Below are 24,716 nucleotides of genomic sequence, written 5' to 3' on the forward strand. Positions count from 1 at the left end.
ACTGGTTCCAGGGCTCCCAAGGATGCAAGCTCAGTCTCTAACGTAAATGGTCTTCTCATACGCTTTATTTTTAATTTTTAAAATCTTGATTTTTATTAATTTGAAAGAATGATAGAAAGGGCGGGGTGGGGGGGGTGGGGGGTGAAGAGAGTCCCTGTCTACTGGTTCACTCCCTAACTGGCCACAATGGCTGGTGCTGGGCCAGGCCAGAGCCAGGAGCCTGCCACGCCGTCTGGATCTTCCATGTGGGTGGCAGGGACCCAAACACTTGGGCCCTTTTCCACTTCCTTCCCAGGTACATTAGCAGGAAGATGGATTGAACTTGACTGGAAGAGGAGTAGCTAGGATGGAACCAGGACTTGAACCAGAACTCTGCCAGCGTTGCAAGAAGCAACTTACTGTGCTGTGCCATAATGCCAGGCCCCAATGTCTTGTGAGAGAACTAGCTACCATTCTATTGAAGCTTTAGGGCTAGTAAGAATCCTGAGTGATGCACTGGGAAGAAAAAAGTGTGTTTTGCTGTTGGGGTGGTATGCTTTAGAAATGTCAACTGGGTCAAGTGGAGCCAAATCTGAAACCTAGGCACTCTGGTATGGGATGCAGGCGTCCCCAGCAGCAGCCTGAGTGCTACACTGATGACTGGTTTAGTAAGCTATTTAGCAATTAATTTTTGCAAGCCTCTTCCATGGCTTTGGCAGAAGATGTGTGAGATAACCTCTCCCATCTCTCCTGCAAGCGAGCTGGAGGCCACTGTGTGCTGTCTCAGGCAGCACTCACACACCACACTGAGTTCTCCCAAGGCTAGGCCTGACGGCTTAAACACTGCTGTGTAAGAAGATGGAGCTCAGTTTGGTGCAGGATCAACTTACAGTTGAGTTAGCACATTTTCACACAGCCATAACTCTTGCAGATTCACCAACTTCCAGCTTGATTTATAAGCTTCTGCTTCTACGAGCATGGCCCACTGCACTAGTTCCACCCTCCCCCAGTGTCCTAACAGCTTTCTTTAGATCCTCACCCCAGAATCTGACAGGATGCCAGAGAAGAGCAGTAGTCATGTTACAGGCAGGAGAGGGGCCAGACCAGACTATTTATAACGTTGCCCTTTTTGCTGGTCGTGTTGAGTACTATGCCTGTGGCCTTAACCTGGAGTTATTGATCTCGTGCCCCAGTTCTGAACAGAGATTCTTGTGATATTTAGAGTTAAATTGTAATTTATAGGAAACCACTGACACTTTAAAACCTCAAATGAACATTTTATAGCTTTATTGAGACAAAATGTAAGTATCACACAAGCCACCCCTTTAAAATAGACAATTGAGAGTTTTTTCATACATTCCACCAGATTGTGCAGCCAATAACCACGTACTATCTGTACAGATTTACTGATTCTGGACATTGCCTACAAACAGCTCTTATGATATGTGATCTTTTGAGAGGTGGCTTATTTCACTAAGTGTAATGTTTTCAAGGTTTACTTGTGTCCTATCATGTGTCAGAATTTTGTTTCTTTTTATTGACACATAGTACTCATTATACACACATACCACAATTTATGTACCCAGTTATCATTTGATAAACACTCAACACAAAAGTTTTCTTTAAGAAAAAGTCGTGTCATATACAATCATAGAAGTTTCTCTGTCCCTTACACATGTTGTGCGATCATTTTAAAATCCTACTTGAAAGTGTGGGTATGAATTATGACACAGACCGTGGGTGCTAGCGTGTGTGGTGTTTTAGTCAGGCTTTTCTGGATTAGCAGAGAGTTCGCTCTGACATTTGCACACAGCATGCGTCCAGCGTGGTCCTGCCGACACAGTCGGATGGGAGTGTTCTGAAGAGACTGCCCGGGACGCTTCAGCGAAGTTCATACAGCATTCACCTGGTGATGGCTCAACGAAGAATGTCCTGGGTGGTCAGGGCTTCCAGACTACCCAAAAATAAATGCTCTGCATACTTTCAAGTCTTCCAAACGACTACCCAGCTAGAACTCTGGTAAGGAGATATTTGCATGGAGTCTTGGGCTACAGAGAGATGGGGGACACCTCATTGGGGCACTTCCACGTGCGATGACTCACTGTCCATGAAGGACACTCGGGCCTCAGGTGCAGACATAACCTCAGCCAACTTTTACAGAGCTGGGCAGCTTATTTGCCAGTAATCATTCTCATACATGATATTATCTCATTGCTTCAGGATTAGTAGTTACAGCACTGGCTGTAGCAGTGACAGGGTCGGCTTAGTTGTCACTATCATAATCTGTAGGTGACCCTCATCAACTGATATGTGTGAGAAAAAGCGCCCTGAAAGCAATAACAGACCGGTTGGAAGGATGTGAAGGATTTATGAGCAAAACATTGTAGCATGGGGTGCAGAGGCAAGAGGAGGTGCCAGAGAAGGGAACACAGAGGCCCAGACTGGCAACAAATGCCCTAGAAACACAGGTGCTGTGTTGTCTCGCTTGTTCTGCTAATATAACACCAATCTTTCATGTCTGTTTACTTCCCTGCACACCCAGACGGTCTAATAATTTCAGAATCCTGAATGGAAATAATGTATGCAAAAGTGTCTGAAACAGGGCAGGCATTCTGTAATCTGAATCTGAGAAGAGAGAATTGATTCCAACTTGGTGGATGTCAAATACTAATATAGAAATCTCTGTTTTACAAAACAGCTTCCAAGCCACAATTATTGCAATAGCATCCAAACAGTTTCTTTACAAAACAGTCATTTCGAAAGACCTATGGATTTCATTAGCAGATGATCTGTGCGGAAGAGTCAGTTCAATTCAACATTACCAGGGATACATACATAGTATGCAAAACAGACACAATTCCTACCCTCAAGAAGCTTACAGAGATCGGTGCTGTGGCACAGTGGGTTAAAGTCCCAGCCTGCAGTGTTGGCATCCTATATGGGCACCGGTTTGAGTCCCAGCTGCTCCACTTCTGATCCGGCTCTCTGCTATGGTCTGTGAAAGCAGTAGCAGATGGCCCAAGTCCTTGGGCCCCTGCACCAGTGGGAAACTGGGAAGAAGCTCCTGGCTCCTGGCTTTGGATCAGTTCAGCTCTGGCCATCGTAGTCATTTGGGGAGTGAACCAGCGGATGGAAGACTTCTCTCTCTCTCTGGCTCTACCTCTCTGTGTAATTCTTTCAAATAAATAAAATAAATCTTTAAAGAAAAAAAAAAAAAGCAGCAGCAGCTTCCAGTCTCCCAGGGGAGGTCAGAGCTGCTCCTACCGCGAACAGCTTGGGAGTTCTGGGGAAATATGATTCTATATGTCCCTTGTCTGGATTTTAAGAACACACTGCAAAATACATGGGCCTGCATATGGTGTAGTGGTTGACATATTGATGAATATATAGAATACTGGCTAGAGAATAGAGACTAAAGTGTTTGTCTATTTGATGCATACAAAATTTCTTTTCATGTCCAAGAACCATCTTTTTTTATTCAGGTCCAGAAATCATCTCTTTCTGTTCTTTATTGTCAAGTACCCTGTTCCTGGCTACTTTCACATTTTCCATCAAGAGTAAAAGTAGTGTTGCTAAAAATCAAATAGCAGGCCGGCGCCGTGGCTCAATAGGTTAATCCTCTGCCTGTGGCACCGGCGCACCGGGTTCTAGTCCCGGTCAGGGCGCCGGATTCTGTCCCGGTTGCCCCTCTTCCAGGCCAGCTCTCTGCTGTGGCCTGGAAAGGCAGTGGAGGATGGCCCAAGTGCTTGGGCCCTGCACCCCATGGGAGACCAGGATAAGTACCTGGCTCCTGGCTTCGGATCAGCACGGTGGCCGGCCGCAGCAGCCATTGGAGGGTGAACCAATGGCAAAGGAAGACCTTTCTCTCTGTCTCTCTCTCTCACTGTCCACTCTGCCTGTCAAAACAACAACAACAAAAAACTCAAATAGCATGGCTCTTCAGAACCCAAATGTGCTGATGGCTATCGAGGTCTTCTCTCTGTAGCTCCCTGCACTTATTTAGTGCTGATAGCATCATTACTCAAGATGCTGCATGATCCACTGGGCAATGAGCACTGGCTTCCAGTGACTCCCTGAGGTTACACCTGTGCTTCATTGATGAGGACTGTCTTAGTCTACACTCGGTTGCCATAACAAAATGCCTGAGGCCGGGCAATGTGAAAAAGAAAGAGGTTTATTTAGGTCTTGAAGTCTCTGTGTGAGACCCTCAGCTGTCAAGGTAGAAGAACAACGGCATCTCTTGACAAGAAATACTGGAGACAGGCCTGATGAGCATGTCCATTTATTAGCAATCACACACAGACTTTTATAGGGCAAGAGGGGAAGAAAAAACCTGGGGTAGTAACAGCAATTCTATAGGGTAGAAGGGGCAGCGTGCCAAAAGACCCCTAACCAATCGACTTATAGGTCACGTAGGCCATGTAGGCCCCTGGGCTCCTTTGTGCAACTGGCCCACATCTGGAATGTGGGAGTTGCTTATCGGCTCTGTTTATCCATCTCAATCGTAAAGGCACAGCCACAAGGCTTCCAACAAGAAAGGGGGGATGGGGGAAATGGGCCGCAGCTCCTGCCGCCTGCCAGCAGCTGGGCTGTGGGGTCCCTCCCAACCTCCTGCATGGGCAGGGCAGGCAGTCCTACAGAGTCACCCACAAGGTCCAAGAGCATGGCACCAGCATCTGTCTGAGTCTGGGGAGGGCCTCGTGGTATATAGCACGGCAGTGGAGGGAACACACGTGGCAGAAATCACGTAGCAAGTGAGAAAGACTTGGGCCAGGGTCATTCTTTGCATGCCAGTCCATTCTTGCAGGAACTAACTCAGGGCGCAAGAGCAGCATTAATCCTTCCTGAAGGCAATGCTTCCAATGACTGGGACATCTCCCATCAGGTCTCACCTCATCACGGTTCCACCGCCTCCCAACTTTGCCACCCTGAGGACCAAGCTTTCAGCTCATGAACTTCTGGAGGACAAACTCCATGTAGAGCAAAGCCCACACACACAAGTCTTATCAGGAATATGCAGGAAAACTTCAGCAATGCTTTGTTTTCCTGTCATGTTAACTTCTCTGGAATGTTACAGCTTAGCCATAGAATAACACAGTACCCAAATGTGTCTTCTCCTTAGATTGTAACCCTTACCTTGCTAGCAGACCATCTTTTGAATGTAGCCTGAATCCCAACCTTGTAGACACCACCTGGCGGAGAGAACAGGTGGGGGGTCATGAAGAAGAATGGTCCTGTTTTTGAAGGGGTGTCAGCCCTTTGTTCATGCACGGAGGTCAGTCCTGGGAAAACAGCAGCATGTTGATAGGAAGTAGCAGTCCCGTTGGTGCTGTGGAGCGATGGTCTCAAAAGCCTGTGGAGAAGACGGTCTCAGCCACCTTGGGAGGACTTCCCGACACAGCAGGGAAGGAGGAGGAGAGGGGGTGACTGCACTGGATGACCGCAGAGGGGTGTGCATGATGTAAAAGATGCCTACTCCCACCCCTAGGGGCTCTCAGGAGCTGTTGAGAGGGATGGCACCACAGGTACTAAACCAGCAAGTGAAATGGTTGGCTTTATGATGTGTGATTTGGTTTCATATAAGTGGGTCCTATTATGTTTGAGGTTTTTTTTTTTTTTATGACTAATTTCTTTCAGTCGGTATCATGTTTGGTTTGTTTCATTGTTATCTTGAAATCCTTTTGTTTATTTATGCTCAACACCTTTATCTTTGAATTTGTGTTTTGGAAGTCAAATAGAACATGCATATTAGCAGTGGAAATATGCCAGGGGCCCAGGCACTGAGCCACGGCCAGGCAGCCAGGCACACCATGAGCTTCAGTGGTACCTTGGAAGCAGTGGTAGTGAAAGAGGAGAGGTTCCATATGGGACAGTGCTGGTTCTCAGTCCTCTCTCTGGAGCCCATCTCTGCATTGTCTACACAAATGTTAACTCTTACCTGAGAGCTGGGACAGGAACTGCAGGTGATAAGGCAATAAACTTTGTTACAGACGAAAAGCATACTGAGAGGCCGGCGCCACGGCTCACTAGGCTAATCCTCTGCCTGCGGCGCTGGCACACCGGGTTCTAGTCCCGGTCGGGGCGCCGGATTCTGTCCCGGTTGCCCCTCTTCCAGGCCAGCTCTCTGCTGTGGCCCAGGAGTGCAGTGGAGGATGGCCCAAGTGCTTGGGCCCTGCACCCCATGGGAGACCAGGAGAAGCACCTGGCTCCTGCCTTCGGATCAGCGCGGTGCGCCGGCTGCAGCGGCCACTGGAGGGTGAACCAATGGCAAAGGAAGACCTTTCTCTCTGTCTCTCTCTCTCTCACTGTCCACTCTGCCTGTCAAAAAAAAAAAAAAAAAAAAAAAAAAAAAAAAGAGACCATGTCAGGAAGTTGTTAGAATTTTCAAAGAATTCTATGTGAAATCTGTGTGTGTGTGTGGTGTTTTTTTTTAAACTATTGGAACACTGCAAAGTAAATATCCACCACCTTAGAAATTAAACTTTAAAGGTCATTTCATTTTTAGAATAGAAAATGGTATTTTTTAATAAATTTCAGTGAACTAATTATTAATGAAAAAAATTTTAAAATTAAAGTTTCCTCATAATTTGAAGATATAATTATAGAATGCATAAATAAGTGATTTAAATTATATAAAAATCTGGGGGCTGGTGCTATGGTGGAGCGGGTTAAAGCCCTGGCCTGCAGCGCCAGCATCCCATGTGGGCGCAGGTTCGAGTCCCGGCTGCTCCTGTTCTGATCCAGCTCTTTGCTGTGGCCTGGGATAGCAGTAGAAGATGGCCTCCAAGTTCTTGGGCCCCTGCCCCCACATGGGAGACCCGGAAGAAGCTCCCGGCTCCTGGCTTCGGATTGGCGCAGTTCCAGCCCTTGCGGCCATCTGGGGAGTGAACCAGCAGATGGAAGACCTCTCTCTCTGTCTCTGCCTCTCTCTGTAACTCTGTCTTTCAAATAAATAAATCTTAAAAAATTATATAAAAATCATGAAACAATTAAAAAATTTTTTTTGAAAAGCAGAGTTACTGAGAGGGAGAGACAGAGAGAACTCTTCCACATGCTGCTATACTCCCTAGACGGCTGCAACTGCCATGGCTAGGCTAGACCGAAGCCAGGAGCCAGGAGCTTCATCCAGGCCTCCCATGTGAGTGCAGAGGCCCAAACACTTGGGCCGTCTTCTGCTGCTTTTGCAGCCATTAGCAGGGAGCTGAACTAGAAGTGGAGCAGCTGGGACACAAAGCGGCCCCTACATGGGATGTCAGGCCTTACCAGCTACGCCACAAAGCCAGGCCCTCATGAAGCTAATTTTAACCTCAACAAGTTAGGGTAAATGTCATGGAAAATCTTAAAATACCAATGAGGGTAAATTTACATTTAAAATCAAATTCAGATGTATGCAAAGCTAACCTATATGATGAGTTGAATCTTTTTTAGAAAAATCATTCCATGAAAATCATCACCTCTAGATGTGCTAAAATTTATATTTTAAATTAATTTATCAAAAATATATCCCAGGGCTGGTGCTGTGGTGTAGTAGGTTAAGCCTCTGCCTGCGGCGTCAGCATCCCATATGTGTGCCGGTTCGAGTCCCTGCTGCTCCACTTCCAATCCAGCTCTCTGCTATGGCCTGGGAAAACAGTAGAAGATGGCCCAAGTGTTTGGGCCCCTGCACCCACATGGGAGACCTGAAAGAAGCTCCTGGCTCCTGGCTTCAGATAAGCCCAGCTCCAGCTGCTGCAGTCATTTGGGGAGTGAATCAGGAGATGGAAGACCTCTCTCTCTCTCTCTCTCTCTCTCTCTCTGTAGCTCTCCCTCTCAAATAAATAAATAAATCTTTAACAAAAAGAAAGAAAGGGGCTGACGCCGTGGCTCAATAGGCTAATCCTCCTCCTGCGGTGCCGGCACACCAGGTTCTGTCCCAGTTGCTCCTCTTCCAGTCCAGCTCTCTGCTGTGGCCCAGGAGTGCAGTGGAGGATGGCCCAAGTGCTTGGGCCCTGTACCCACATGGGAGACCAGGAGAAGCACTTGGCTCCTGTTTCAGATCAGTGCGGTGCGCCGGCCACAGCGGCTACTTGGGGGGTGAACCAACGGAAAAAGGAAGACCTTCCTCTCTGTCTCTCTCTCTCTCACTGTCCACTCTGCCTGTCAAAAAAAAAAAAAAAAAAAAAAAAAGAAAGAAAGAAAAAGAAATATATCCCTGTGTTGTTGTAAGTTCTTAGTTCCAGAAACACTCTTTTTTAAAAGATATATTTATTTATTTGAAAGTCAGAGTTACACAGAGAGAGAAGGAGAGGCAGAGAGAGAAAGAGTTCTTCCACTTGCTGGTTCACTCCCCAATCGGCCACAATGGCTGGAACTGCACCGATCCAAAGCCAGGAGCCAGGAGCTTTTTCTGGGTCTCCCAGGCGAGTGTAGGGGCCCAAGGACTTGAGCCATCTTCCACTGCTTTCCCAGGCCATAGCAGAGAGCGATCGGAAGTAGAGCAGCTGGGACTCGAACCGGCACCCATATGGGATGCTGGCACCACAGGCAGCAGCTTTACCTGCTATGCCACAGTGCCAGCCCCAGAAACACTTTAATTCTTCTAAAGTTTAAAAATTATCAATAATGATGAGATTTCATTTGCCAATAGGGACTAATGTTGCTTTTAATATCAATTGAAAACAAAAATGTTAAAAGTAGAACTTTTCATGACTTAATAAATGAATTTACAAAACAGCAAGCCAAATGCTGCTACAGGGTTATACTTGGCTCCCCACCCAGGAGACAGTGACCTGAGACCACTCCATGCCAGCAGAGAGTATCTTGTCGCCCCGTGTCGCCAGGAAGTAGCTCTTAAGACAGATCATCATCCCTCTACCTGTCCTGGGCTTTTGGGACTAATGTAATCCCATACAACTCCTGCTTTATAAAAAACAAAAGGGGGGAAAGTTAGTAAAATGGTGCAGTCTTATCAATGGCGCGATCTACACCCTGACACCATCCTAGGCTCTAGCCCCCACCGCCATGGCCGGAAGCCAGGTGACCCCATGGCCCAACCACCGGTGTCAGCTCCACACCTACCCTAATGGGATTCACTGCTCCTACTTCCCTGCCCACCTCCCCATCCCACAAAGTGATTTTTTTTTTTTTTTTTGACAGGCAGAGTTAGGCAGAGAGAGAGAGACAGAGAGAAAGGTCTTCCTTCCATTGGTTCACCCCTGAAATGGCCGCCACGGCCGGCCCGCTGCACCGATCCGAAGCCAGGAGCAAGGTGCTTCCTCCTGGTCTCCCATGCGGGTGCGGGGCCCAAAGACTTGGGCCATCATCCACTGCACTCCTGGGCCACAGCAGAGAGCTGGACTGGAAGAGGAGCAACCAGGACAGAATCCGGCGCCGCAGGCAGAGGATTAGCCTAGTGAGCCATGGCGCCGGCCATCCCACTCAAGCACTCAAACTCAAGCCATCTTTTCTGCGTGTGTGTGTGCGTGTGTGTGAGTGTATGTGTCTGTGTGTGTGTGAGTGTGAGTGTGTCTGTGTGTATGTGTCTCTGTGTGTGTACAACATATACAGTTTCCGGCTCAAAACCCCTCTATGAGGCAGGCCATGGAAGCTCAGGTGACAGACCATAAACTTCACTCTAGCAGGATCCTATCCCGAACCTGCCAGGGAGCAATGCTGCAGAATATGAACAGACAGGCTTTGCTGGGTTTCCCACCCAGTTTATTAGCAATCACACTGATGTAATAAAGTCTCCATAAAAAACCAGGAGGATGGGGTTTGGAGAGCTTCTGGCCACTGACCATGCGGAGGCTCCTAAGAAGGTGAACAAGTGCTCGTCCACATGCTAGGAGGAGGGCACACCCCAGCTCCGTGGGGACAGAAGCTCCTGCGTTCAGGATCACCGCAGACCTCACCCTGTGTCTGCTTTCAGTAGGCTGCTTATTTGTATCCTTTACAGTGTCCTTGATAACAAACTGCTCAAGGTAAGCATAGTGTTTCTTTGAGCCACTCTTGCAAATTAATGAAACCTGAAGAGGGGGTTATGGCAACCCCAATTTTTAGCCAGTTAATCACAAGTTCTGGAGGCCTAGACTTGACTGGGACTGAAATGGGGCAGTGTTACAGAATAACTCCCCAAGCTAACTGAAGGATTTGCTTAGATCTGTTCACCCAGTGCACAGTAACTGATGTTGGAGTAATGGAAGAACATAGGTATTTATCTGAAAAGCACAGAGCGAGGAGCCAGGCAGGGAATTAAGTGTAATTCCCCAGGCTTTCCAAGGGGTCAGGGGTAAAGGTTATTATAGACTGCAATTCAGCACATGTCCAAGTTCCTGGCTGCTCAGTGGTACTCGTGACTTTCTTTTGATTGGTCAGTGACGCCATGTTCTTTAGGACATTTTCATGGTGGCCAGGTGGGCTTCAATTGATCTGGGGGTACTACATGCAGGTGGTGGTTACCATGTGCCCCAAACCTGAAGCTACCCTGTCTGGACCTGGAATTCCCCTAAAAAAACCCCGCTGGACAAATTACTTCTTGGTTCTGGTGCCACTCTCTCAATTCAGTGAACTCCTTTGGGTCCTAAAGGGCAGGCAAGGTCATCTTGGGCTCAGAGTGGCAGGCTGGGTCCTCTTGGCTGTGCTCTTAGTGACCATTGAGTTGGCTTGGTTTCAGCATTCCCTGGGGGGAGCCCTCCACCTGTGGAAGCTGATGCTGCTCCAGGCAGATGGTGTCACGTCTGAAGTGGAGTGAGGGCACCCGGCTGGTGTCTGCTGCTCAGGGTAGCTTGCTTGTTGCTCGTAGAGAGAAACCCCCAGACCTTTGGAGTCACAGAAGTCTTCTGTGTTGATTGTTCTGCTTGAGAGCAGAGGAAAACACCCTTTTTTTCTGACACATAAGAACATGAAGCAAAGCTCAATAAATCTAAATGGCTCAAAATTATAGCGTGTATTGCCTGAACAATGGAGAACTAAACGAGAAAGCTTTAATGAAAAGCTATCTGGAAAATCCCCAAATATCTAAAAATCAAACAATATTCTACATAATCCAAGGATAAGAGAAGGAGTCACAAGGAAAATTAGAATTGCTTTTGCGTTGAACAAAAATGGAATCCAAAGTTTCAAAAATTGTGGACTGAAAATAAAATATGGCTTACTGGGAAATCAGAGCACTGACTGCTTATATTACAACAAAGAGCAGTGAAAAATCAATCATGCAACCCTCTATTTTATGAAATGAGGCGGGGAAAGCAAATTAAGCTCAAATCAAACAGCAGAAAGGCAATACAAAGATAACAGCAGAAATCAATAAAACAGGAAAAGCAGTAGAGAAAATAATGGAAACCAAGAAAGGAATTTTTAAAGATGATTTTTTTTGACAGGCAGAGTTAGTGAGAGAGAGGCAGAGAGAAAGGTCTTCCTTTTCCGTTGGTTCAACCCCCAAATGGCCACTACGGCCGGAGCTACCGGGACTAGAACCCCGTGTGCTGGTGCCGCAAGGCGGAGGATTAGCCTAGTGAGCCACGGCGCCAGCATTAAAGATGATTTTATTTATTTATTGGAGAGAGTTCCCATCCACTAGTTTACTCTTCAAATGCCTGCAGCAGCTGAGGTGGGAGTCGTGGCTGTTGTGGGCATTTAGGGAGTAAACCAGGGGATGGACCCCCCCCCCCCATACATAAATAATGTTACAAACACTCCCTTTGTCATCAGATGTTGATGTTAGATTGTGAGGTGTCCACATATGCGTCTGAGCTTATTCCACTTACAACTTGTTACTCTTCTTAGATGTGCAGACAAATGCTTGCTAGCGAATTTGGGGATTTTCAGTATTATTGTGTCACACTTTTCAGCTCCCTTCTGTCTCTCCTGTCCCTCCAGGATTCCTAGCGCACACAGGTTTGCACATTTGATGATGTCCCACGGGTCACTGAGGCTCTTCTCTTTTTTCATTCTTTTTTCCTTTCTGTTCCTCACACTGGATAATCTCCACTAAGCTGTCTTTAGTTTTCTTATTCTTCTTCTGGCTCAAATTTTTCTATTGAGACAATTCAGTGACTTTTAAATTTCAATTATTGTAAATTTTTATCTCCAGAATCTCTCTTTTTTTCTCATTTCCATTTCTATATTAACATTCTTGACTTCGTTTTGTATTTTTGCTTTTACTTCTTTAAATGTGGTTTCCTCTAGTTTTTGACAAATTAGAAATAGCTGATTTAAATCTCTATTTAGTAAGTTCAACATCTGGGCTTCCTGAGGGGTGGTTTCTGTTGATTACTTCTATCTTGACTGTGAACACTCTTGTTTCTTGGCATATCTCCTAAGTTTTCACTGAAAATTGTACACTTTTAATCCTATGACTCTGGAAATCAGCTTCTCCCCACCCCCTGGAGTTTGTTCTTACTGCCAGTGTGTGTATTTTTATTGTTTAGTAACTCTGCTGAAATAGTTCCATAAAGTCTGAATTTTTTGTCTTACGTGGCCACTGAAATTCTGGTTCCATAAGCTTATGATTAGAGAGAGATTTTTTTCTTTTTAAGATTTATTTATTCATTTGAAAGTTAGAGTTACATAGAGAAAGGAGAGACAGAGAGAGAGGTCCTCCATCTGCTGGTTCACTCTCCAATTGGCCACAACGGCTGGAGCTGCGCCGATCCGAAGCCAGGAGCCAGGAGCTTCTTCCCGGTCTCCCATGCTGGTGCAGGAGCCCAAACACTTGGGCTGTCTTCTACTTCTTTCCCAGGCCCTAGCAGAGAGGTGGATTGGAAGTAGAGCAGCCGGGACTCAAACCGGCGCCCATATGGGATGCCGGCACTGCAGGTAGCGGCTTCACCCGCTACACCACAGCACCGGCACCAAGAGAGCTTTCTTTAAACACAGGGAGGCAGCAGTCCTCTACTCTTCGCCAGTGAGCAATCTGTACACAGGAGGCACACCTTCAATACTCGGCCTGACAGTAGAGGACTCTGGGTTGGCTCTCCCCTCCTCCCTGTGCGGAGCTTCAGCATCAGCCAGGGGTGGGAACCGCGGGCTTTCTCAGGCCTGTCTGAAGAAATGCACACGCTGGGCATGCACACAGCCCCACACGTGTGGAGTCCCAGGAATATGCCTGGTCTTTTCAAAGCCCCGCGATATCTCCTCCTCCAGCTTTTCTTTAAAATGCTTTGGGAGGCCTATTGTTTGCCCCCAACTGTTAGCTACTACCCTAAGAAGCTACAAAGTTAAGCAATTGCTTTTTAATGTTTTGACAAATGTCCTCAGGGAGAGGCTTTGGCACCAGGTGAGCTCAGAGTTGGTTTAAATAAAGACAGTCTGGCACGCGGGGTCTCCCAGGGAACCACCTAGCATCCAGGAAAGCGGCGTTGAGGCGCGCCAACCTATTTTGCCTCCTCTGGTGGTTGCCTGGCTGCCAGTTTTCAGTGTGATTGGACGGTCGCTTGTTTTCAGTGCTAACACAGAGCTGGCGATGGCAGTAGGACAGATTCAAGTGCCATAAGCTGGTTGTTCTTACCAGGATTGCGTCAACTTCCTGGAATAAACACTCCCGGATTCCTGTGAGCCTTACACTGAATGTCCAGAGTTCTGGAAAAAAGAAAAGATGAGCTCTGACAATGTTCTGCCATTTTCTCATTGATTTTATGTGAAAAGGAACATCTAGAGAGTCCTCCTTGGCTGTTTCCAATCATCAACTCCCAGTAGGGAAATACTAGCTAAACTTTTTTTTTTTTTTTTTTTTAGATTTATTTATTTATTTATTTATTTGAAAGTCAGAGTTACACACAGAGAGGAGAGGCAGAGAGAGAAAGGTCTTCCATCCGCTGGTTCACTCTCCAACTGGCTGCGCCGTTCTGAAGCCAGGAGCCAGGAGCTTCTTCTGGGTCTCCCATGCGGGTGCAGGGACCCAAGGACTTGGGCCATCTTCTACTGCTTTCCCAGGCCATAGCAGAGAGCTGGATCAGAAGTGGAGCATCCAGGACTCGAACTGGTGCCCATATGGGATGCCGGCACTTCAGGAAGCAGCTTTACCAGCTACTAAATACATTTTTGTTTCCTTTTCAGATTCTGATGAACTAAAGCTAAAGGCCTGGCTGGTGACTAGTTACAGTGCTTGCTCAGTTCAATAGATAAATAATGCTTGCATGGATATTCCAGACACTGGCCTTAAGAAAGCCAACCGCAGTTGCAAAGTGACCAGGCCCACCCTGGTGAGCGTGACCGGAGGACTGGATTTATGACTGCAGGATGACAGTAACACTGTGAGTCCAGCCAGCCCCTCCTCGCCTGGCCAGGGGCCGACGCACAGCCAGCCCTGTCCTTGTTCCCTTGTTCCTGACTGCCCTCTACCTTCCCTTTCTCCTTTCAGAACTCCTCCTGCTAACTTGTGAATTGGGAACAGTGCTTTTGGAACTCATAAGGTCCTCTCTGCCCCCAAGTGGCCTCTTGGATACTTCTGTTCCCTGGCATCAGTTCTCCTTCCTGGTGCACTGGCTGTCCAGCCGTGAGCAGCCTGAGCCTAATTTTTAACTGGCATCATTATCATCACGTTCACCACCATGTGACATGTTCGCATCAATAGTTGTAACATGTTGGGTTGGGGCAGCTCAATTTTCCTACGGGTCCTGATGAGCTTCCCAGCCACATACCTGACAATACAACTCAACACAGGCGCCGCACGTGTCTGTGAGCCTGCCGCTGTGGTTCAGCAGAGGCTTGTGTGTTGGGAGCATGATCCTCAGCATGGTGCTGTTGGGAGGTGGAATGAAAGCTTTACAAAGCAGGGCTTAGCAGGAAGTAATTACGTCATTGAGGGTGCAGCCCGCGGAAGGAAGACATGCGGTTCTCATGGGAGGAAGACATGCGGTTCTCATGGGCCCCTGGTTAGTTCTCCTGAGAAGGCTGTGGTAGGAGTGAGCCTGACCTCTGAACTGCTCCTCAGCTTCCTGCCTGCCTTGGTGATCTCTCCCTCTGCCGTGCACTCCTGTCATGATGCCATCTGCCGTGAGTGGTGCACACATGGGGTCCACACCAGAGCCACAGCCATGCTGCATGTCTCCAAAGCCATGAGCTAGATAAGCTTTTGTTCTTTGCAAACTACCCAACACCAGGTATTTTGTCACAGCAGCAGAAAACTCATTGAGACACCTTCTTCAGACAGCCTTCTGAATTATAATTCCAAGGTTTTTTTTTTTTTAAGATTTATTTATTTATTTGAAAGTAAGAGTTACAGAGAGAGAGATAGAGATCTTCTATCTGCTGGTTCACTCTCTAAATGCCCTCAATGGCCGGGGATGGACAAGACCAAAGTCAGGAACCAGGAACTCCATTCAGGTCTCCCACACGGGCTGCAAGGGCCCAAGTTCTTGGGCCAACCTCCACTGCTTTCCAAGGCACATTATCAGGGAATTAGGTCTGAAGAGGAGCAGCCAGGACTCAAACCAACACTCATAAGTGATGCTGGTGTAGCAGGCAACAGCTTAACCCTCTGCGCCACAACGGCGGCCCCATAATTCCAGGTTTTGCCAAGTATCTTCAGATGGTCTGTGCTCAAGAAACCAAAACAAATAACTATAAAACAAAACCATCGCTTAGGGGCAGGCACTTGGCACAGCAGGTAAGGCACTGCTTGGGATGCCCACATCCTCTATGAGAGTGCCTGGGATCGAGTCCTGGCTCTGCTCCCAACTCCAGCTTCCTGCTAATGCACACCCTGGGAGGCAGTTGCGATGGCATCAGTAGTTGAGTTTCTGCCATCTCTATGGGAAATCTTGAGTTCCCAATTCCTGGCTTTGACTTGGAGGAATGGACCAATAGACGGGTGAGTTTTCTACAGGTCTATCTCTTCTCTCTTCCTCTCTGTGTCTCTGCCTTTCTTTTTCTATTTTTAAAAATATTTTATTATTTATTTGAGAGGTAGAGTTACAGACAGACAGAGTCAGAGAGAGAGAAAGATCTTTCCATCTGCTGGTTCACTCCCCACATGGCTGCAACAGCCAGAGCTGGGCTGATCCGAAGCCAGGAGCCAAGAGCTTCTTCCTGGTCTCCCATGCAGGTGCAGGAGCCCAAGCACTGGGGTCATCTTCCATTGCTTTCCCAGGTGAATTAGCAAAGAGTTGGATCAGAAGTGGAGCCGCCAGAACACAAATCAGCGTCCCCATGGGATGCTGGCATTGCAGGCAGTGTTTTTACCTGCTACACCACAATGCTGGCCCCATCTGCCTCTCAAATAAATAAAATAAATAAAAATTTAAAAAATGATCTCTCAGGGCGGGCTCTGTGGCATAGTAGGTAAAGCCGCCGCCTGCAGTGCTAGCATCCCATATGGCCACTGGTTCAAGTCCCAGCTGTTCCAGTTCCGATCCAGCTCTCTGTTGTGGCCTGGGAAAGCAGTGGAAGATGGCCCCAGGGCTTGGGCCCCTGCACTCATGTGGGAGACCTGGAAGAAGTTCCTGGTTCCTGGCTTTGGCCTGGCCCAGCTCTGGCCGTTGCAGCCACTGGGGAGTGAACCAGTGGATGGAAGACCTCTCTCTCTTTTTGCCTCTGCCTCTCTATAACTCTGCCTTTCAAATAAATAAATCTTAAAAAAAAAAATCTATCAGTAGCTTTGATTAATTTTGTTTCATTAGTTCTACATTGCTCATGCTCCTGTCACATAATTGTTTTCAATTCATAACTTTTTAAATTTGTAGTAATTTTATCACACAGAAGATAGCTATTAATTATTTTCCCCCATGCTTATTGTGGAAGAAAACAAGGCCTTTATAAACCGTGAAATTAAACTGGGAGGGAATTTCAAGCAGCCCCAATCCCCTTTGCCCTATCATCGCAGACGATGTCTGTGGTTTATGTTCATAGTGATTCAAAATGACAGATGTCGGGAAGCAAATATTTTTGGCATATTAATAAAAACAGATGCACTGACACCTTCTGTATTAGCAGCTATGGCATTAATAAATAAGATGGACTGAGGGGCCAGGTGTTTGCGCTGGTGGTTAGGCTACCACTGGGGCTAACCATGTCTCATATCTGGAGTAGCTGGGTTCGAACCCCAGCTCCACTTCCAATTCCAGCTTCCGGCTAATGTACACCATGGGAAGCGGCAGGTGACAGCTCAAGTAGTTGGGTCCCTGCCACCCATGAAGGAGACCTCCATTGGATTTCTGGCTCCTGGCTTCAGCATATCCCAGCCTTGACCCATTGCAAGAATTTGGAAAGTGATTCAGTATTGTAACACTCTTTCTCTGTCCTTCAAATGAATAAATGAATGAATAATTCTTAGTGAGAAATCTCCCTAGTATTTCAGAAAAAAATATTTAATGTCTGGATCAATAAATGGGAATCAAGAAATTAAGACTGTCACTTAATCCACTAGTGACTAACTGTGTAGCTTTGGCTATGCCACTTTTAGAATAAGGTAGGAGTGGGATGCTGTGGCACACTGGGTTAAGCTACAGCCTGCAGAGCCAGAATCCCATATGGGCGCTGGTTCAAGTCTGACTGTTCCACTTCTGATCCAGCCCCCTGCTAAATAAAGTGCCTGGGAAAGCAGTGGAGGATAGCCCAAGTCTCACACATGTGAGAGACCAGGAAGAAGCTCCTGGCATCACCCTAGCCATTTGTGGCCATTTGGGGAGTGAGCCAGCAGGTGAAAAATCTGTCTCTCCTTCTCTCTCTTTCTGTAACTCTGCCTTTCAAACAAATAGGTATTTTTTTAAAAAACAATAAGGTAGGAGTATGAGTTAGTAAGTGGACTAGCAAGACGAATAGGCGGAGAGAAACATTTCATTTATTTAGCATGATAAGTCAGGGAAGGAGACAATATACAATATTTTACAAAAATCTGAAACTTATTTTAATCCCTGAAATGGTATTTTTGTTCCGTTTAAAGGTGGGGCGGGCATTGTAGCTCAGAGGGTTGAGCCCCTGCTTGGGACGCCCACATCCCATACCGGAGCCAGTCTGAGTCCCGGCTCCTGTGCTTCCCATCCAAAGCTGGGAACTCCATTTGGGTCTCCCATGTGGCTGTCAGGGACCAAATACTTGGGCCACCAGCTGCGGCCCCTCAGGCCTGCTCTGGAGTGTGTTACAGGACGAGGCAGCCTTTCTCCACCCAGAGAGCCGCTGCTCACTGCTGCTACCCTCTCTTTAACACCTGGCACCGGGGCCCTCCTCTTCGCTGGTGCACCCCAACTCTGTTCAAGCCGTGTTTCCCGAGGAGTGGACAAGCAATGTGACTGGTTTTCAGACAATGGTATTTTGAAAGCATGGATGATGATGGCAGCAACTTCAGCTCATTAAGCTCAGCTCCCTCTGCTGTTTCAGCAACATGGGTCATTTGAAAGAAAAAAAAAAAAAAAACAACGTCAAAAACGAACAATGAAAGAACTGCAAAAACTCTTAAGGAGCCGAAAATGATGGAAGCTGATTTGGGGCTGATAAATGATAAAAGAAAAATTATGAGACATCTTAAATTTTTAAAAAAGATTATTATTTATTTATTTATTTGACAGCGTGGGAGAGAAAGGCAGAGAGAGTATGCCAGCAAACAATCTTCCATCCACTGGATCACTCCCTAAATGCTCCCAGCAGCCAGCGCTGAGTCAGGTTGAAGCCAGGAGCCAGAAACTCCATCCTGGTCTCCCACATGGGTGCAGGGACCCAAGGACTTGGGCCATCTTCCACTGCCTTCCCAGGTGTATCAGCAGGAAGCTGGATGGGAAGTGGAGCAGTTGGGACTAGAACCAGCACTCCATATGGAATGCTGAAGGCTTGATGGCTCAACCCATTGTGCCACAATACTGGCCACCAAGATGTTCTGAATTTAACTACCAAGGGCTGGAGGGTAGGAGAGGGAAGACATAAGGGAGGTTAGCAAAGTGACAGCTTTGAGCTAAAACCATTCCACTTTCCTGAATGTAAGCTCAAACCTTGACTTGAAATACCTGGTGGCTGACTTGAGTCATACACTTTGCAGACTGCTAACCCCAACCAGGCCTTGAGTTCTGTCCTCCTCCCCCAACCTTTCCCTGCTTCACACTGTCCCACCTCTCGTTTATAACCAATACATAGTTCATGCTTTCCTTCCCCAAACTGTCATAAAAATGCTCTTGGCTCTTAGGTTTCCAGCCCCGACGGTTGGTAGTTGTGGGAACTCATCCCAGGACCTGGACTTTGCTGGCTGGCATCTGTAAGGGCTCACGAAACCCTTTTATTTCAGAGACCGCTTGGTCTCAAGAGACCTGGCTCCACATAACCAGTATCACTTTAGAAAGAAGCAAGCTTCATGTGAAGACTAAACGAGGCAAAACAGAACATGGTTTTCTAAAATATCTGATTTTCTTTCACTACTTCCTTTTCATCTCTATTTAAAAATGTTTGAATGTAATTGAGAGGCAGAGAGAGAGAGAGAGAGAGAAAGAGAGAGAGAGAGAGAGAGGATCCTGTTTTCTCGTTTACTTCTCAACTGCCTGCAACAGCTAGCCAGGAGCCAGGAACTCAATCCAGGTCTCTCATGTGGGTGGCAGGAACCAGTTACGTGAGCCGTCAGCACTGCCTCCCAGGGTGTGCATGAGCAGGAAGCTGGAGTAGGAGTCAGAGCTGGGTTTGAACCCAAGTACTCTGATATGGGACCAGGTGTCTCACCTGCTCAGCTAAATGCCTACTCCCTTTTTATCATTATTAAAAGTTATGTAGGCATTATTAATGTTATCAATCTAGTCCTAATTATTCATGCTTTAAGTGACTTACGTTTTCTTCAACAGACATTTATGGAAATGCCATGGCACATCGTGCTGGCTGCTGAGATACAGAAGTGAGGAAGAAACTTAATGCTAATAATGCTTTTTAATCTTATAAATCTGTATGAATTTCTTCCTAACTCCTTCACTGTCTTCTCCAGTCCCTGGATGATAGGTTAAATCATTCGTGATTAATGCAATTTACTTTGTACGTAAATTTTTTGAATTATTCATTTTCATTTTATTTGAAAGGCAGAGAGACAGAGAAACAGATGGAGAGAGATCTTTCACCACTGGTTCACTCCCAAAGGCCCCTAACAGCCAGGGCTGGGCTGGGCTGAAGCCAGAAGGAGCCAGGAACTCTATCTGGATCTCCCTTGTGGGTGGCAGGTACCAAGCACTTGAGCCATCACCTGTTGCCTCCGAGGGTGCACATTAGCAGGAAGCTGGATTGGAAGCAGAGGAGCTGGGACTCAGACCAAGCACTCTAATAAGGGATGTGGATGTCCAAACAGCGACCTAACAGCTATGCCAAACATACACCCCTGTATTTAAATTTTAAAATAAAAACCTCTAAATATCTTATCTCTGAGCTTCAAACCTATCATTACGGGCAAGAGTGTGAAGCTTAAAAGCAGACTTGGGCACGTGACGTAAACTTTTTGGACTCAGTTTCCTTATACATACAAATAAGATGATGAGAATAGTAAGAACACTTCATGTAGGATTGTTGGAAATAATAAATGAGCTGACATTCATAAAGTGCTTACACTAGTACTTGAAATAGAAAGTATAAAATAAAGCTTAGACATTATTTTAACTTACTTATGAATTTACTGAGCATCTATTGTGTATCTTCTATCCCTATAAGCAAACACACAAAGATTTTATAATTTGCTAAGGCTTACATACCCCTTTCTCATTTTTTTCAATAGAAATTTCTGAAAGGTCAATCTTTTTGTAGTTGTCACCTCTGCTTCCTCCTCACTGGTCTGCACCTAACCCCTGTACGCTGGGGTGCAGTGCTGAAGCCACCACTTGGGGCAACTGCATTCCATCTCGAAGTGCCTGGGTTCAAGCCCCGCCTCTGCTCCTGATTCTAGCTTCCTGCTAATCCACAGCCTGGGAAGCAGCAAGTGTCAACTCAAGTACTTGATGTGGAGGTCACTGGGCCCCAGGACAATGAGAAAGCCCCCAGCAATAAGGAAGTCACTGAGGAAAAATCCCTAGCAATAAGTGATGGAAAAGTCCCTAGCCAGTGGCAATCTGCATCAGATATGTATCTCCCAGGTTCTGACCCACGTGGGGCAGTTAGCTAATACCCGGCCTTCTCTCCCACTACTCCCCCGCAGTGTATTTTAAAAATCTGACTCTGCTTATTCTCCGTGTTTCTGTGGCTGGTTGACTTCTTCTCACAGTCTGCAACAGCGGCCTCTGTTGGTTGCTTCCTGGGTACTTGGGTTCCTTCCACTCTCATGGGAGTGCTGGACTGAGTTCCAAGTACCCCGGTTTCAGCCTGGCCCAGCCATGGCTGTTGCAGGCATTTGGGAGGTGTACTAGGGAATGGAACCTCTCTCTCTCTCTCCTTCTTTCAAACAGATTTTATATATATAAATCTTCTGAGGATCCTGACCTGTCCCCTCAAGGATCTACATTCCTGAAAATCACTAAATATCTCCAAAGTCTGAGAAGACATTTCTGTGGCTGTCCTTCTTGAAGTCTTGAAGGTGTTTGACCACTGGCATGTACTGTTCTTGGGTTTCTTTTCCAGTATGGTGGTGGCAAAGTTTTTCTACCTCTTTTTTCCCATCCTTTGTCCTTTCTTTTGTCCCAAGAATAAGCATTCCCCAAAGTTCTGTATTCAATAGCTTCTCTTACTTCTGTATCTGCTTCCTTGGAGGAAATCATCCACTTATTTTCTCTTTCTTTCTTTCTTTCTCTCTCTCTCTTTCTTTCTTTCTTCCTTTCATTTATTTATTTATTTGAAAGACAGTTACAGAGAGAAAGGGACATACAGAGAGATCTTCCATCTGCTGGTTCACTCCCCAATTGGCTGCATCAGCCAGGGCTGGGCCTCACTGAAGCCAGGAAACAGGCTATTCATTTAGGTCTCCCACATGGGTGCAAGGGTCCAAGGACTTGGGCCATCTTCCTCTGCTTTCCCAGGTGCATTAGCAGGGAGCTGCATCAGAGGTGGAGCAGCCGGGACCGAAACCAGTGTCCATATGGGATACCGGAACTGCAGGCAGCAACTTTACCCACCATGTCATGGCACTAGCCCAAGATCATTCATTTTCTTTCTTTCTTTTTTTTTTTTTTTTTTTTTTGACAGGCAGAGTGGACAGTGAGAGAGAGACAGACAGAGAGAAAGGTCTTCCTTTTTGCCATTGGTTCACCCTCCTATGGCCACCGCGGCTGGTGCGCTGCGGCCGGTGCACCGTGCTGATCTGATGGCAGGAGCCAGGTACTTATCTTGGTCTCCCATGGGGTGCAGGACCCAAGTACTCGGGCCATCCTCCACTGCACTCCCGGGCCACAGCAGAGAGCTGGCCTGGAAGAGGGGCAACCGGGACAGAATCCGGCGCCCCGACCGGGACTAGAACCCGGTGTGCCGGCACCACAAGGCAGAGGATTAGCCTAGTGAGCCGTGGCGCCGGCCTCGAACCACAGCAATTCTAAACTATGGCTTTCAATGAGAAATACACACACACATTTCCAATTCAGAAATTGATGAGTAATTTTGGCAAACATACTGAACTAAATTATGCTCCTCATTGCTGGCAAAATGTCAGTACTTAATTACAGAATTGTGACTCAAGTCCAAATGCTTCAGGGCAGAGTTCACTGGGTTTCATTAAAGCCCTTGAGTTCAAGGGCACATGTGCCTTGCTTCCTCCCAGGTCATTACTCAGCTGTCACTGACTCTGGGGTAAAATAGGCTGACTCATGAAACTGACAGTGACACACAGGTAAGCAGTAAATTCAGACACGCCCACACAGGAGAATCAGGTTGCAGGAAGGCTCATCCCGACACACCCACCAGTCTCCCCTTTGCAGCCATTGCACATGGCAGTCTTGTTGGCGAGGACTCACCGTTTCCCTTCCCTGGAAGCACACATTTTTATTCAGAAGAAATGTAAAGTTTAGAGGTTGCTGAAAAAAAAAATCAATCTTCGCTTTCTCCCAGGAAAGAGAAAAATTAGGGAGCTTTGATATTTTCTTCTTACAATAAAAACAACAAAAAATAAACAAGCCTCCTTTGTTCTTGGGGACTCTGAAGGCTGAGGCCTGGGGTCGGGGCTCCAGCGGTGATGGGGATGTGTCAGCGTCAGGACACGGAGGCACGTACAGGGATGTGTCATCGTCAGGACACGGAGGCATGCACACGCCGCATGGCATCCGGCCGTTCCCACATGATAGCTCCCAGGCAATAACCACAGACGCCCCACAGCATGTCCTCCCCACCTGCCGGACTGCAGGACTCCCAGCCTCATTCCAGACCTGCGGAACAATGGAGGAAGGGCCGGGAGGAAGGGTGGGCCTCGCCGTCAGTTTTGTGTCACCGAGGCTTGGAATTTGGTTAAACAGCAGTCTAGATGCTGCTGTAAAGGTAGTTGTAGATGGAATTAGCACCGAGATGGGTCAGACTGAGGAGCGCAGATCACCCTCCCTGATGTGAGCGGGGACTCCAAGACAAGCGCTGTCCTGGGACGGAGGGGGAGTCCTGCCGCCACCTGTCTTTGCACTCAGCCTACAGCATCAGCCCTTGCCTGGGTCTCCGCCTGCTGGCCCACTCTGCGGCCTGTGCACTCGCCAGCCCCCACTGTGGTGTGGGCCAACGTCTTCACGTTGAGTGCTTAACACATGTCCAGACGCGTCTGATTGGTCCTGGGTCTCCGGGAAGCCTAACACACGGAGGGCCATCAGGGCTGATGCCCTGCTTCCTGTCTCAGTGGCCTGCACACACTCTTTGGGCTACACCATGACACCTGCTTTCCCCCAGCCCAGATGCTCACACGGCTGCCTTTATTTCCTGCACCCACCCTTGATGCGGGGAGTCTGCAGTGTCTTCTCCCTTCTGCTGGGCCCTGTGCCATGTGAGGATGTGGGTGGTTCTCACAGGCGCTGCCATACACCCGTTGCCCCTTTGACCCCTTTGGGACGCTGTGCCGCGCAGTCACCATCCTCACGCTGAAGAGGTAGAGTAACAGAGAGAGGTCTTCTATCCGTTGGTTCACTCCCCAAATGGCCCCAGTGGCTGGAGCTGAGCCAGTCCGAAGCCAGGAGCCGGGAGCTTCTTCTGGGTCTCCCACGTGGGAGTAGGGGCCCAAGCACTTGGGCCATCTTTCAGTGCTTCCCAATCATAATAGAGAGCTGGGTGGGAAGAAAAGCAGCCAGAACTAGAACCCACATGGGATGCTGGAGCCTCAGGGGGAGGCTTAGCCCACTAGGCCTGTGATGGCCCCCAGTAAATAAATCTTAAAAACAAAAGAGATGAGTTTATTTTGGTTCCCGGATAGAGCTCCTGGCTTCGGTCTGGCCCAGCCCTGGCCATTGTGGCCATATGGAGAGTGAACCGGTAGAGAGAAGATTACTCTCTCTCTCTCTGTTTCTTCCTCTCTGTAACTTTGCCTTTCAAATAAATAAATATTTTTTTTAAAAAGTATTTATTTTTACTTGAATTTCAGAGTTATAGAGAGAGAGATAGAGGGAGAGAAAGAAATGACAAGGGCCCAAGCACTTGGGCTGTCTTCAGCTGCTCTCCCAGGCACATTAGCAGGGAGCTGGACTAGAAATGGAGCAGCTGGGATTTGAAACAGCACTCATATGGGATGCCAGTGTTGCAGGTGGCAGCATAAATCACTGTGCCACAACACTCAGCCCCTAAACTTATCTTTTCTTTCCATTTCCCACGAATGTTTTGAAGTGCCCTTGTATTCAGATAGATTATTTTTCTGAGACACAGCTGTTAAGACTATGGTGTGAATTCTGAGCATCAAGTTATTTCCTGAACTCTCATACAGACTT

The 24,716-nt window shown here is 47.3% G+C and overlaps 1 long non-coding RNA gene across 1 annotated transcript; it reads left to right on the plus strand.

Moving 5' to 3' along the window:
- Window positions 1-747: 747 nt before the first annotated feature.
- LOC138848478 (uncharacterized) lies at window positions 748-23,686 on the plus strand. The gene is made up of 2 exons (XR_011386304.1): window positions 748-1,998; window positions 14,014-23,686. It is a non-coding gene; the product is annotated as an uncharacterized lncRNA (long non-coding RNA).
- Window positions 23,687-24,716: the final 1,030 nt, after the last annotated feature.

The sequence above is a fragment of the Oryctolagus cuniculus genome, chromosome 2 (assembly GCF_964237555.1).
Source record: "Oryctolagus cuniculus chromosome 2, mOryCun1.1, whole genome shotgun sequence".
NCBI lineage: Eukaryota > Metazoa > Chordata > Mammalia > Lagomorpha > Leporidae > Oryctolagus > Oryctolagus cuniculus.